The sequence below is a fragment of the Pseudopodoces humilis genome, chromosome 3, assembly GCF_049639895.1.
Source record: "Pseudopodoces humilis isolate 2021_Gansu_Grassland_sample_001 chromosome 3, ASM4963989v1, whole genome shotgun sequence".
Taxonomy (NCBI): Eukaryota; Metazoa; Chordata; class Aves; order Passeriformes; family Paridae; genus Pseudopodoces; species Pseudopodoces humilis.
The window spans coordinates 71,304,000-71,319,667 of record NC_142202.1 but is presented as its reverse complement, the minus strand read 5'-3'; the positions used below and the strand labels follow the sequence as shown (position 1 = coordinate 71,319,667).

The 15,668-nt window shown below is 38.2% G+C and overlaps 1 protein-coding gene across 1 annotated transcript in view; it reads left to right on the top strand.

Annotated features, from left to right (window-relative positions):
* The window catches only part of LIN28B (lin-28 RNA binding posttranscriptional regulator B), a 97,223-nt gene that overhangs the window by 21,619 nt on the left and 59,936 nt on the right, over positions 1 to 15,668 (top strand). The gene's annotated exons all lie outside the window — the stretch shown is intronic.

Sequence of the window (15,668 nt, the reverse complement as noted above, 5' to 3'; positions counted from 1 at the left end):
AAAAATTCTGTATATTCTTTTTCGCACACACTTTTGTACAGACTAGGAACAAGTCTATTTTCCTTTGCTTAGTGTGAAGAGCAGATGTTAAAGATGATAATGAGCTATAGGGTGCTGAATGTAAACAGATGCAATTAAATGTGTGTTTGTGAGTATGGAGGATTAAAAATTTATGTCTGTTTCTCAATAACGTGTTTTTTCAGGATGGGATGGATTGTTCAGTTTAGATGGAGTTTGTTGGAACCTTGTTGGCTCTGTAATCCAAAATTCTTACCACAATAAGGGATTGATAAAAGATTTCTGAACTGGGACCTTGAACACAATCACTCTTTGGGATCCTCTTTTATGAGAGGGGGAGAGGAAGGAAGGGAGGAGCAGCATGTAGGAGCTGGTGTATTTTGTCTTCTCATTAAAAGGAGTATAGTTGGCTTGAAATTTTTCGCTTTCATCTGAACTTTCTTACTGTAACTACAAAGTTTGATAAAAATGGAAAACACCCTTTTTTCTTGCATTGAGTCCTTTTGCACTGCACTATCATTTGTGTATTATAAAGATTGTTCTTACTGTTTTAAGTACCTATAACAAAAGAAGGAGGAAAAATTACTGAAACTATTTTGACTGCAAACAGAAGAATAAATGGAAAATGAGACATACAGGCAGCATCTGAACAGTCTTTTCCCTTAATGTGACCAATTGTCCTTTTCAGTGATGAATCAGATGCCTGTTCTTTGAATTCCTAGTTTTTAGGCACAGTTGAACTACATTTCTGTGACAAAGTAGGGCATGGCATGATACACTCAATGCAGACTGTCATACTGTGAGGACACATTATCCTGTGCTTTTTCAAGGATGCATTCATTCTTTCACCTAGCATACCTTTTTCATTTTTGTTTTATTGGGAGCCTTTAAAAATGACTTAATTGCTCAGGATAACTGGAAGTCCTGGGCAAGCAAATGGGATCAGTATTTCATTGTTCCTTATGTTTAATATGACATAGGAATGCCTTTTTGGAGTACAGAAGTCCCCGTGCAGAGAATGCTGTTACAGACTTGTCGTTTTTGACTTCTGCTGGGGGCCAGGCAAACCCAGTCCTAATCAAAACAAAAGTGGCTAGCAGGATTTAGGGAGGGAGGCTGAGGAAGGAAGCCAACAGGGAGTAAATGTGTGTCTGCAGTGAGCATGTGTGTGGAAGATCCGGCAGGGATCAGACTCGGGTGTCAAAGTCTGCTCAGCAACCTCGGCGCGTGTAGCATCCGTAATGGGCTGGAGCGGCCGGAGACCCGGAGCCAAGCTTTGGCACTCACCAGCTGTGCTGCAGCATGCAGAGAAATGATGGGGACCACTGATTGTGGTGTGGAGTGCTACAGCATTGGGTTTTTTTTTTTGTTGTTTTTTTTTGCTTTTTTATTTTACTTTAAAAAAATTTGTTTTCACTACTAATTAGTGTATTAAGTTAGCATAGTGTATGGACACATAGATAGCAAAATACTTCACTGACAGCTTGATGGTTTAAGATGGTTGTCTGACTTGTAATTTGGTTATTTGCATTATGCAGCCACCATCTTCTTAACCTTCCATATTTCATGTATTCATATGTAACACCAGTGCTGTAGTAAATTCTTACTAGTAAACCTATATAGTATTTAAGTGAATGGTAGCACCATTAAGCTTACGTGGTGTTTGCTCAGATCAGACTTCACTGAAGAGTTTTAAACCTTGCATGTTGACGAGTAGAAATCACAAGTGGCCCAAAGGCAGAGGGCTTGCACTGGGACAGCTTTGTCTTAAGAGGTACTTCTCTCTTTGGCAGAGCAGTAAGTGCACCCTTTCCCAAGCATGCTATCCTCCTTTTCTCCAAGACTGAGGAAGTTGTGCACAGGGGTTGGGATACTGGAAGGAAGAGGATATTTTGTCTGGGGCACAAACATAAGATATCAAAGCAGATATATGAACCAAAGCTAAAAGGAAATGAATTGTCAAATTGGGAAAAATGTTGTTATTGTTGCTTGTTCTGGTTTGTAACTACATTTCCGAGGTAGTAGGTACATTTAGAACCAATCCAGAGTTTTGTTTCACGAAGTATACTCCGGTGTAAATACTGTTTAATTCATCTTCCTTAAGTAACCCATTGCAGTAAAGGACTGCCATATTTCCCTGCTAATTATCAACAGAAGCAAAATTAGGCCCACCAGTTTCTACAAAGGTGTGTGAAAGTGACTGTAGAAGTGTCATTTAAGAATGAAACTAGAAACTAGAGAGTAAAGAACTAAATTTATGATGCTTTTAAAAACCAACACAAATAAATAAGGACATACTGGTTAAATTTTTAATTTCCTATACGTAGGAGTGCTTTTTTTGGCTTTTTTAAAATCAGCTGAAGGTAACCAGGACTGCTAGAGAGGTATTATGTGATGCTTGGATCTTTTTAAAGGACAGCTCTTCAGGACAGATTTGAACTGGCTTTAGCCTGATGGATATCACCAGTGAAAGCAGTGAATCCTTAAAATGCTTTTACATCAGCAGAGTATCACTAAACACCTCTTCATGGAAGGTGGGGAAGTGCTTCTGATTGCTTAAGCCTATTCAGTTGAAAAACTGGTATCCATGCTTTTCCTCAGATTAGTCTGGCTGGTTCTGATTTAAAATGGAGGGGGGGCTACCTACTTGGGAGATGACTAAAGAAAATTCCAGATCCTCACTGGAGAGAGGGCTTGGCTGCTTGTGGAGCAGCTGTGCACCTTGCTGCAAGCTTCACAGTTTGCTGTATGACGGAAAACTGGCACCAAATTTGATTTTTTCCGAACATGCAAAACTGTAACATGCAGCAGTTCAGCAGCTGCTCTGCATACAGCCAAATAAGGCCTTGCAGTAGCAGTGTGGGGTGAATAAGTTGAGGTTTAAACTCCTACAGCCACCCTTCTTGGTGGGACTCCTATGGAGATGACTTGACTTTTACATTTGGCAGCAGTGCTGCTGCCTCAGAAAGTTTCAAGAGCTTCTGTCACACTCTTCGCGTTGGGCTAGGATAAGTGCTTGTGAGGCTGCATTGCAAACTCAGCTGGGGAAGTGTTCGGGTTTGTATTGGATTTTTGTATCATTTTTCATAGCAGGGAATCCCTCTGATCCCCAGAAATAAGGGTGGGCAGCGTTGGCACAATGGAAGGGTGGCCAAGGGTGCAAGCAGGCAGCAGCCAGGGTGTGGTGAAGGTATTGGAAGAAAGAGCTGGAAGCTAATGTCACAGAAATGTGATGAATGAAACTTCAGTCTCATGGTGCAAAGTAGCAGAGTTCTCCTGTTGCTACCTTCAGCTGGGGATGGAGAGACAACAAAAGTGAAAATGACTTTTCAAGGAAAAGGGCATTTGAGGGTATTTGAGTACAAGCATCTCAGCTCTCTTTGGAAGTGAAATGTTTCAGGAATCTTTGTGTCACACTTCAGTCTTCCAGTTTCTTTTTCTTGTTTAGTGATTCAAGTTCAGTGGTGGCACTGTAATGTGTTGATTGCAGTTATCAAAAAGCGCTATTTATAAGGCAGACAAAAAATAGGGAAATTTTGATTAATATAAATAATATGTGGTCCTTTTTTCTACAGAACAGAAATAAGTGTATTTACAGGGCATGTTCATAATAATTTGGATAGATCTTTTTAGCAGATAGGTGAGGTCTTTGTGAAGTTAGTCGATAATCTGGAAAGTACAGCCCCTTAATTATTCCATATGTATGGAATTTCAACTTTGAAAATTAAATGCATCAAACCGTTTGAGATTATTTATATGAGAGTTTGTAGAATATTCTTATTCTATTATCAGTGCAGGAGCCAAGAAAATAACACAGCTTCTATTCCAAAATTCTGATCTGGTGCTAGAATTGCATTTTTTGGAAGGAGGAAGGCTGAAAAGTTTGGATTCATTTTTTACCACCATAAGTTAATATTTTCACTGGTTAAAATTGTTTAACACAATCAAGTAAAATCAGAGTAAAGGCATATGTAATTAATTTTGAGTGTATCAATTTATCTACAAAATCAAAGTAATATTTCATGTCTATAACAGATCTTGTGCACATCAGAAAACACTAATGTTGTTATTACATTCATAAATGTGTAATTTATCTGTAATCCTCATCAATTTAACTGATAGTGGCTTTCCCATCAAAGATAATCTGTTCCCAGAGAGGCCTTCTTTTAATTAGTCATGCTAATTTATAGGTATGCAGTGCTGAGAGAATTTCTTTTTCTTGACTGTTTTTATTATAGTGCCACGTGAGGCTACTTTAACGTTTGTGTTACAACTTTCTGTTTATGGTCATATAAATACATGGACCAAAATAAACCCTGGTCTGAAACTAAGAGTAAAAGTGATAGCCATTGTGTACTTTAAGGAGACCAGAATAAGCATAATTTTGTATTTTTTTTCAAAGTACAGGTGTCTTTAAAATCCCTTAATTGTGCACATCTGCTATAATTTAAAAAATATTTTATTTCATTTTACAACTGTGTTTTGAAAGGTAGTAATCAAAATCTTGGTTAGTTTTATGAGCCATTTGTAATAATACAATCTTAGGGGAAATAAGGGGGTTTAAAAAGCCTCTGCTGACCATGTGTAGTAATTTCTAATATTCTTAGACTCATTGTGCTAGAAATACTGGAAATATATAAAAGTAGTAGTATCAAACATACCTAATAGACCCAAGCTGACTTCTCTAGATGCTGGATTACACCCCTAACTCCATCCTGTATTTAAAATACTTATTTTAAATATACCTAGTTTAATTACCTGGTCTAAGACATGCAGACTATACATTCTGAGAATCAGCTATTTTTGGCACTAAAGTGGAGTAAGATCCAAAAATTATTCATGAACTTGTTTGCTGCCCTCTTCCCCAGATATTAAACACAACTGTACATCAAGTGAATGGAAATTTGAGAACTGTTTCAACAGCGAATAAAACCTCTCCCTTAATGCAATAAAACGACATCCCTTCCCTTCCTATTGATTACAGACCTGGTGGGCCAAATTCTGCTCAGCATTCTCACAGGAAGTGGTCCTACTGACCTGTGAAACTTAGAAATGGATGTTAAGACTCTTCCATGAATGTTTTTACTGAAACTATGTAGTTCACAGGCTTTAATTTCATAGGCTATAAGTGTGCATTTTGTGCTCAAAAACAATCTGAGCTGTTCCCTGTACAGCACCTAAGATGTAGGGTAGTAAAAAGGGTTTGGGTCACTGTTGCTTAATTAAAAGTTGACTAAAAGCGATGCAACTTGTCAAGTTCGTGCATACATACTATGTTATATACATAATTTGTATATACTTTTCACAGTATTTTACTTTTTTTCCTACTGTTGGAGATGAATGTAGTTCCCCCTTGCAGTGGAAGTGCCTTTGGGGTGTTGAGCAGTTACCGAGCCCTGTGCAGGGCCTTTCATTTCTTGCAGGGCTGATGGGATGCAGTAGGTGTTGGGAAGTTTTTTTACAAACCTTGTAACTTGCAGTATTGCATGTCTGTGTTGACGAGGGGGAGGATGGGAGTCCTACTGGCTGGATCCTTCAGGATCTCTCTTCTTCCCAGGCCCTGGTGTTAGAGATGGAGAGATACTGCTCAGAGACCAGGGAGAGCACTGGCTGCTGGGGAGGAGGACGTAGCTGAACCTTGTGCTCAGACGGGAGCAGGTGGACAGTTCACAGATCTGTAGGCATATAGTGGACAGTCCTCAAATATTCCTAAATGCAGTTAGTCAAACAGTTTCCATTGCACCACCATGCTCAACGAGTCTCCACTGCTGTGCATACATTCTCATTTGGCTGCACCAAATCTGCTTTGTTTGCCTGCTTTGTTGTTTGATTTTGGAGGTTTGTGTGCCTCTGTGTGTGTTAATTAAAGAAAGCACATTACATTTGTAATAAATGTTTTACATGAGTCAAAATCACATTTGTTCAGTATTTTCATGTAGCATCTTTTGCAGAAACTGTTTTTTGGGAAATTTAGGGTAGAAGTGAACCCTGTAAGGAATGCATGGTTTCTTGTGTAGAGGGTCTGTGTGGCTCTAAAACACAGGCTGATCTTAGGACATCCTGTTTGTTGTGTGTGATTCTGGTTTAGAAACTACTGCAACCTGGGAAAAAAAAAAAAAAAAAAAAAAGATAAAATAATTTTCATAAGTGTGTTTAATTGGCTTCAGGAATTAGTGATAATTGTTAAAGACAGACATTACTTGAGGGTGATTGATCTGGATGTGAAGCAGATGCATTAATAAACAAAGAAACCCTTCATTTCTGATACTGTAGAGAACTTTACATGTCACCATTGACTTTATATCACTTGTCACAAAGAGAGGACTGTGGGATTGAACTGTAGAGGATAAGAGAGCAAAAGATTTTAGAGGTGCATTGTTAAGATGAAAACGATATTCAAGATTTTTAGGCAGAAATATAGTACATCTGAAGATAAAATTTTTGCTTAGACTTGCAGGAATAGGATTTTGTTAGTGTTAGTTCCTGCTTTTTCAAACACTTAATGGAGCAGTAATTACCACATCTTTCACTAAGGAGTGTTTAATTATCCTGGACTATAGTCTATTATCTACACTAAGAAAGTAGGTTATCAGATTCTCCTCCTAGTAATGCCTTCTCTTCCTCAAGAATTAAAAAAAAGAAGTTTACAATATTCCAAAATACAATCTGTTAGATTTGAAAATGTTCAAAATGATATAAATTCAAGACACTGATTGGGAAGATTCCTTTAAATTTGATCTGTGCCTACATTGTCTTTAATAGAAATTACTAAAGACTTTTATAAAAAATAAAAATGCAAATTCCATTTTATATGTATTTACATTTAGTAACAACATTTTTCAAGAACGCAGATGCTTTTTAAATTAATCTAAAGTCTGCTTTGAGCAACATCTCTTTATGTTTAATAATGTAATTGGTAGATCCAGATTCCCTGAAGAATTTTCACATTAATCTTCATTAATTTATTTTAATTAAGCAATTACATATTTATTTTTTTTTAAATGGCAGATTAATTTATTTTTGTAGTATAGTTTCTTTTTGACTGACAATAATCATCAGTAGTTTATTGGGAAATGATAGCCCATTCCATGCTTGTGTGGGTTTATTGTTAATCTTCACACAGTACTTCTTCCTTGGATGATCATTCTTTAACTGGTGACAGTTGTAAATGGACTAAGATTAGGCTGCTGAAGTGGCTACAGTTGGAGCATTTGGTGAAAAATGAATTATTTTTAGTGTTCATTATTAGCTAGTATAATCAATGTTTAAGGTTTTCTGTGTTCCACATATTACTATCTTTTTAATGGGAATCAATATATTTTTTTAAATTATATATAAAACACTACTATGTTTTCATACTTTTAATTTTATTTCCTTTTATCTGAATGTGTATTACAAGGGAACTAAGCCAGCATTGACCACCATAGGTGTCATGAAATGCAGCTATAGTATATTATAGAGTGAGTTAATGGCATAAAACAGTTGATTTTGTTGCAGTATTTCTGTTTTTAGGATGATAAATATAATCTATTTGTTAAATTCTTAAAAACTGGTGAACTTTGGCTTAGTTTTTGCTTTCTCCCTCCTGATGTGCATTTTGAAAGTACAGGATGTTTTATCTACATTTCAAGGACCAAATGTTACTAAGAAATGAAACGTTGTGCCAGGTGAAGTCAGTGAAATAGTTGTCAAGGAATTTCAGTGTATATGCACAGTTTGTCTCAAGGATTTTTTTTTCTCATGGTTTCATTTGGGAGCTTAGACACTTAAACCAGAAAAGCTTGATTAAATAAATGAATTTGTGTGTATAAATTATCATTCAGTGGACTTGTTTTTTACTGTCTTTGTGACAGCTTTTCAATCTATAAAATGCCCCCAAAACTAATTATAAAACAGTATTATTTGTATGAACTTACCATACACGAATGTTCATCTGAATTTCTTGCAGCACATTCAGCAGGATCTTCATTAATTTAAGTGTAGCTGTGCCACTTTGTGGATAAGTTTGAAATCCCTGGCATTTCAGGTCTGAAGGAGGACTTGGCAGATAATTATTTCTTTAGAGTATGTAAGAAAATAAAAATGTGTACTGATGTACGATTTTCTCCACTGAAGTGAACATGTGGAAAATTTAGGACAGGTTTTTTTGTTACTGTTTAATTCCAGCAATTTAACAAAGTTAATCTGAATTTATATGTCTTATGAGCACATTGTTCTGGGCACACTAACATCTCACTGCCAAATTTTTAAAGATGATGGAAAAAATGGTAAATTGCTTCTTTTTATTAAATCTGTATGGAAGTAAATTATCAAACAATAAGGGACATGCTAAATATAGAGGAAAGAATTTAATCCTTTCTTCCTTTAATAATTGGTTTATTGAAAAATACTGATTACATTATTGTAATGTAATTTTTACACGTTTACTAAACAAAATACTTCTGTGTCAAAAGCAGCTGTTAAGATTTTGAAATGTCAAGTTTCCATTAATTTGACAAATTTTACCAAAAGCTTTCTGGTAGCAATGTTGCTGTTAAAACTGTTTCTATTAAAAAGCTGCATTCAAGCATTAAGGAATGAAATCAGAAAAATTCATTTAGAAATTATGCAAAAAAAACCCACAATGAAATATTCATTATTAGTAGATGCTAATACAGGAAATACAAGATCCCCGAGATATCTACATACAAGCCTTGTTTTCATCTTCTGCAGCATTCCTGCGTGTTTCAGGAAGCAGGTTTAACAATGTAGGTCAGTTTGGATTCTGCTGCGCGGAGGAATGGCAGAGAGCGATGCACACTTTAACCGCGGGTTTTATATTTGCCGGCTCCCTTCTGGAGCAGCGCAGCGGCGTCTGAAAAGGGGCCAAAGGAAAAGATTCTGGGCCTTAATTTTTCTGCTGGCTGGCAAGATTTGCCAGTCAGCTGTTGACTTCTCCGCTGCGCCGCAGCTGGCGCGGGTGGCCGAGACCCTGCGGTGTGTCGAGGGACGAAACTGCTTTTTCCCTCTGGCATGGATGCGGTATTTATCGTGCGGGTTGGTAACGCTGCAGGCGGGGCAGGGTGCTTCTGCTGCTGCAGGAGCTTTCTGGGGCTGCTCTGGCCGCGGAGGCACTGTGGGATGGAGCTGAGAGTTTGGGTGGGCAGGGGGTGCTCGGGTGCCACGGCGGCGCCGAGGAGGGGCCGGGGCCTCCTTTGCGGCGCCCCCCGCTCCCCTCCCCGGCCCGGCTGCGGCGGGAGCGGCAGGAATTTGCCCCCTCCCGGCTCAGGTTGCAAGCCCCGACCGAACCGGGGAAGCGAGGGTCAGGGCTATTCATTGCCTATCGCTTCCTCGGGCCATTTATAACCTGGTCCTCCCCGGGCAGCTGACTGTGGTCCAAGGAAGTGATTGATATGAGAGATTCAAAGATTTTATTACTCTCGAAATACGGTTTAAATGTTTTATTTAAAACCTTTGTTTGTTTTATTAAAAAACCCTAAAAATGCAAAACTAATTTGGCGGGCGATGCAGAGCTGGAAATGCTGGTTAATATCTTTGAGGATGGAAATAATGATAGACCAAAACCGTGTGAAGGGCAGCACTGCTGGAACTAATGGGTTTAGTGCTGCGTGCCCAGGAATAATACACAGCCATGCCCTCCACTGGAGTGCTGGCATGGGGCAAGCAGGGACAATCACAGCTCCCCGTGCCGAAGGACCAGAATCACAGAAGAGTCTGAGTTGGAAGGGATCCACAAGGATTGAGTCCAACTTTTAGCGTGGCACAGGACATCCCCCAGAGTCATGCCATGTGCCCGAGAGCCTTGTTCAAACACTTCCTGAGCTGTGCCAGGCTTGGTACCATGACCACTGTCCTGGGGAGCCTGTTCCAGTGCCCAACCACCCTCTGGGGGAAGAACCTTTTTCTAATACCCAACCTAAATCTCCCCTGCCATAACTTCAGGCCATTCCATCAAGTCCTGTCCCTGATTGCCAGAGGGAAGAGATCAGTGCCACCGATCTCTGGATCAGGGATGGGTAATATTACATCAGCCATGGCCAGTCTGCCATCAGCCACGGGGCACGCCGATACACAGGCAATGTGAATAAAAGCACCGTGAAACAAACACTTTTCCCTGGAGCTTTGCCAGCCTTTGTGGCAGCACTGTCCCTCCCGGGGTGTGGAAGAAGCTGAGCTGGGGTTCAGTGAGCCCCCACACCCTGCACTGCTCTGCCCGGCCCACAGGAGGTGCTGCACACCAAGAGGGCAGCAGGGCCGACAGCAAGAACAACTTTAAAAAGAAATGCGGCCTCCCTTTAAGGTACCGATTGTTTGCTTCATTGGTGCTCGGAGGAAGAATTAAACTCGGGTAGGCACAGAATCACAGAGTATTCTGAGCCAGAAGGGACACACAGGTGTCGAGTCCAGCTCTTCGGTGAATGGCCCATACAGGGATCAAACCTACAGCCTTTGGTTTTATCATCACCCTGCTCTGGTCAACGCCGCAAATTTGATAAAAAATTGGGCACATCTCAATTTTCCATGACTTCTCGGGTTTGCCCTCCTAATGATCTAGCAAATCATACTACTAAATAGCACACCACCTTGAAGCGGTCATATTTACAGAAGTATTTGAAAGGGAATACATTTTTAATAACAAATTGCTCTTCTTAAATTGTTAGAACTTTTCAGTGGTGTTTTACCTCATACCTTACAATTTCTTTTTAACTTCTGAGTGCTGTAATGTGACAACACAGAACTTTTGAGAACTATTCAGGAGAATTATCTCCTTTTGTTTATTTGGAAGGACAGCAAAGACCTTCATGCTATAAAGTCTTTCAACAAGATTAATGGTTGCTGGATTCCAGTCTTGCAAACACTTTTTCTTTAAAGTAAGACCTGTTCATATAAATAAAGGTTTCAACAATAGGACCTTAAATATGCTAGCTTTTATAATGAAGTGGTCTTCTGCTTTAATCTGTCCTTGGGTGAAGTTCCATATGGATTTGATGGGGTATTTTTTCCTTGTGTTATGACTATAGCTTAAATACTTTTTAAAAAAAAATAAATTGATTGTCTATAGAATTTTTTTTTCTTATAAAAAACTCAAAAAGTAGTGCATATACATACTTAATATACTACAGATAAAATATATTTCTTCACAACAATAATTTTGCTCTAATGGGAATAAAGTTAAGCAGTCTTTCCCAATGCAGGTCACAATATGTTGGTTTTTCAGTCTCTGTGGGTGAGTTGTGCAATGCTTTTACAAGTTTTCTGGCTGTAGTTTATATCAGCATAATTAAAACCAGTATTTTTTTACATTCCTAAATATAAAATATACTTCCAGGCTGTCAGCAGTGTTTAATGATTCACCCCTCTGGGACAGTCTCTCCTAGGGGATGAGTTTGGTGTAATGATACACTCGACTATGATACATTTACTGTGTATTGACTATGATACATTTGTGTCAGTTGCTCCTTCCTCCCCATCAGCATCCCGCTTGCTGGAATCTCATGTTTTTTTCTGATAACGTTTTTTACTTGCAAACGATTTTTTTAGATGTGTGTGTGTTATGAAAGGAGTTTTTACAGACAACCCTAAGCTTGCTTTGGTTGTTTCAAAATAGTACAGGGATTAAAGGCTGCTTTACTTTTATTGCTGCCATCAAATAGGTGGCAAATGCTTTTTGAAAGTGTTTTTCAAGCAGAAGTATTTAATGTTTCCAGTAAAAAGTATGTTTGTTTTCTGTAGTTTTAATCAATCCATGTGTGCCTTATATTTACATTTTTCAGCTAAACATCGGGTTGTTTTACAAAATGTACAGTTTTTTAAATATACATGCTCGATCATTGCAATATTGAAGTCATGTTTTGTATGAAGCTAGCTACTTATTTTAACCTTTCGATGTCAAATTCTTTGTCTGTTTTTTAACGTTAATGTTACATATTGCATTTACAATGCTAAATGGGAGAAATGCTTTTCACAAATCTCAAATCTTGGAGAGCCCAGTAACTGTCATTCCATACACCAGTGCATAATTACATTTGGTTGATAGACATTAAACTATTCACTGCCATTGCTGTGAGCTCCTGAATTATTCTGCATGGTTATTTTTAAATTAAGTAAGCATCTCTATTAATCTTGAAGAAGAAATTGTTTGCTGAGGATATGATCCATGATCCATGCTTTTGCGATTGTTTAGTTAAACTTCTTTTTTTGTTGTTGTTTTTGTGCTGGCTTGTTTGGTTTGGGTTTTGTTTTTTGTTTTTTCTTCTCTTGGGTGAAATCCTTGCTTGTTACAACCCTGCAGTTTCATTACTGCCTTAAGCCTCGTAACTGTAGACTTCTGCTAGAAGAGGCAATCCTTCCCACCACCCCTTCCTCCACCCTGGCCTCATGTTCCCACCCGGACTCCCATGTCAATTCCACTGCTTTTTAGATGCAGGAGTTACAGTACTTGCTCCTTAAGCTGAAAAATAGTAATTTATTTTCTGTGTTTTGCTTTCATTAGTATCATGAAACTCACAGGACTTTGGCTTTGCTGCATGAAAAATTGAGCTAACTTGAGGAAAGCAGCAGAGGCATGCGGTCTGAGGAAATGCAGAATACACCATTCCATTTGGTATCAGCGCAGTGGTGGAGTGTAATTTTTGAGGAACTGAGCCAAAAGAAAATGGGAGGTCTTGTTCCCCAAACTTTTTGATGCTCTCATTGATTTAACATGCTAGCTAGGAGAAAATTGGCAGAGCAAGACTTTGCACAGCTGTATCTCATGGAGCTGCCACTTCTGTTGGCGTGTGCTCACCATGCCTGCACTTTGCATTGGTGCCAGGCTTGGGCTGGCATTTGTTTCCTCAGAAAGAGATGTTGAGAGTCCAGTCCTGCAAATAGTGGATGTGTCTGTAACTTCTGAAAAAATAGGGTGAGTTTCCTGTTGGCAACGTTTAATTTGTGACTGCCTTTCTGGTGTGTAACTAGCAGGTATAACTGAGCTGTCTGCTTTACTTTTCCTTAAGAGTATAGGAGGATCACGTTAAGTTCCTTGGAAGTGTCTCCATGATTTGAACTTTCTTAGTAGACTCAATGTAATGTTTATTAACTGATCTCAGTGGCTATTTCAGCTAAGGTTCAGCCATCAGTAGCTTCTCTCCTGATATCCAAACTGCTTCAAAGCAAGCTGTAGCAGTAATTTTCATTTTTCTTGTAAGGACATTTTAAAAATATTTTCACTGAAATAAACCACTGAATTGTCCTGAACGACATTAAAAATGTTTTGAAAGAAATACTCCTCGTGTGCATGCACGTGTTTGCCATTCATGGTGTAAGTTCAGCACTGCAAAGCACTGTGCCACACTTACAAGGGCACTTGGATTTCACTGGATTTGGCTGCTGATGAGTGAAGTCTGGAACTGAGCTCTGTGCAGGACTCCCTTGTGTGACAAGTTGCAGGATGGCTCCTCAATTTGTCTGAGAGCAAGTGGGACTGAGTTCTGTCTGTACAGGGACACGAAAATTATGCTGGGTGCTGCATACACATAATGTGTGCAAATTTAGTAGATACTTTAAAATACGGAGTTCTGCTTGCTGCTAATTTAACATGAAATCAGAAGGATGTTGTATTTAACAAAAAGCAAGAATGGTTGTCTTGAGATTGTTTATTGGTGCAAGTTGTGCTGTGACCGGCTAAGGTCCACTGTATTACAGATAGAGCGTAGTTCTACTTGCTGTACATTAGTGTTCACCCCTGTCCCCAAGGAGACTGGTGAGCAGGCAATACAGATGTAAATAAAGTGAAGGAGCCTTTATTTAGGTACATATATTCTCTATTATATGTGTGCGTTTTATATATATATATATATATATATATATATATATATATATGTAATTTCTGTCAAAGTGAGTGGCCTCAGGCAGCTGGGATGGGCAGCGTAGGAGCTGTTTTTAATTGAGAAAAATGAATGTCCTGACATTTTGGGAAATATTTCTCTTATACAGAGAGAGATTGCCACTGATGAATGGAGTCTGTCCAGTAGCAAATCTCTGTGTAATCGCATTTGATCAGGATGCTGACAATGAGGTTGTCTTTCATCTATAAAATTTCAGATGGTTTGAATTTGTAGCTGCTTTTCTTTTAACTGCATCTGGGTATTTATTTTAGAAAGAAAAAGTGCTAAACTAAAAAAATTCTGTTCAAGTGCAGCATGTAACTGAGAAGATCATTACACTTTTCAGTCACCTTCATTTATTGCGTGGATTAACGGTTGATTAAAGTAATTTGGCACTTTCTCTTGCAGACAATCATCTGTGCTTTGTGCACTGATATTACATGTGCCATCTAAGCTGATCACAAGTTGCCTTAATATAAGACTGACAAAAGTAGGTATAGACGTTTCTGGTGCACAGATAAGAATCAGGAGAATGTCAATATTGAGCATATTGTAACAAATTAAATTATTTGGCAAATGATTCTAGCGAAGAGTGAGCTAAGTGAACAAAATACCATTTATCTTTATTTTTGTAGGTTGTTCTTTGAATCATTATTGATTTCCAAATTTCAGATAGTTATAATAAGTTGCAACACTGACATGAAAAGTAAGCTTTTTTTTTTTTTTTCCCCAGGGCTTGGGGGAGGGTATGTTGCAAACAAATGGAAAATTTAATGTAAGAAAAAATTAGCTGTGCAGGAGAAAACATTTATAGGAGGAGAATCAGTTGGGAATGTAATAGTTGAAAAAATGCTATGAAATGTAAAATTATTTTCCATTTAAAAGCATTTGCATAGCACAGAATTTTTTTATTTAACAAAACGAAACAATGTCTACCTTTTCTGAGCAAACATAAAGAAATCACTAATTGCAAAAGGAAGTTGTATAAACTTATTTTCTGTCCCATCAGCTTAGTATTTGTAAGTCAGCCTTTTACAATAAAATGTAGATTTCTTTACAAATAGGATATAATCCACAAAAAATAAATAACTTCCAAACTGTTGCTGGAAATTTGTGTAGGTTGGCCAAGGAAGAGCTTTTCTTCAATACCTTTTTTTTTTTAAGTTCTCAGTAATGATAAGGACATGGTATTTCATGAGGGCTAAGACAAATGCTGTTGTATGCTGTAGGCATTTTTGCTGGCTTTCCTTCATGTCCTGCGGGTGCCCCTCCTCCATTTTGTTTTCCTTTTTCACAAGTTTTCTGGTTGTGCTCTCTCTTGACCTCACTGTGTGAGCTTGTAGCCACACAGGACACTGGCAAGATAAGAAAACACTACTGTTGGATTAAAACAAGAGCGCACAAGTCAGGAAAGAGCCTGCAAATGCAGCAAGAGGAAAGTGGAGGTCTGCAGATTTTTTCTATTAAACAATGCAGTAGTCTTAGAACAGGGCTTGAGTTTTGTACAGATTGTTTGACATTTAATTTTGGAAGATAGCACAGCTATTTGTGAAAAATCCCTAAATAGATTTCGTTAAGGACTGTTTTTTCTCTTGTGACTTGTTATTACAATTCAGAAAAGACGAGAGAAATAAGAATAAGTACTCTCAGTCTAAAAAGACAAGCAAGCATCAAATAGAAGGATTATTTTCTTTATAGTTTTTTGCATTGCAAACAAGTTTCCCCAAGATAAACCTTTGAAAACCCTGTGACACAATTTAAATATTATTTTTTCCTTGCAAA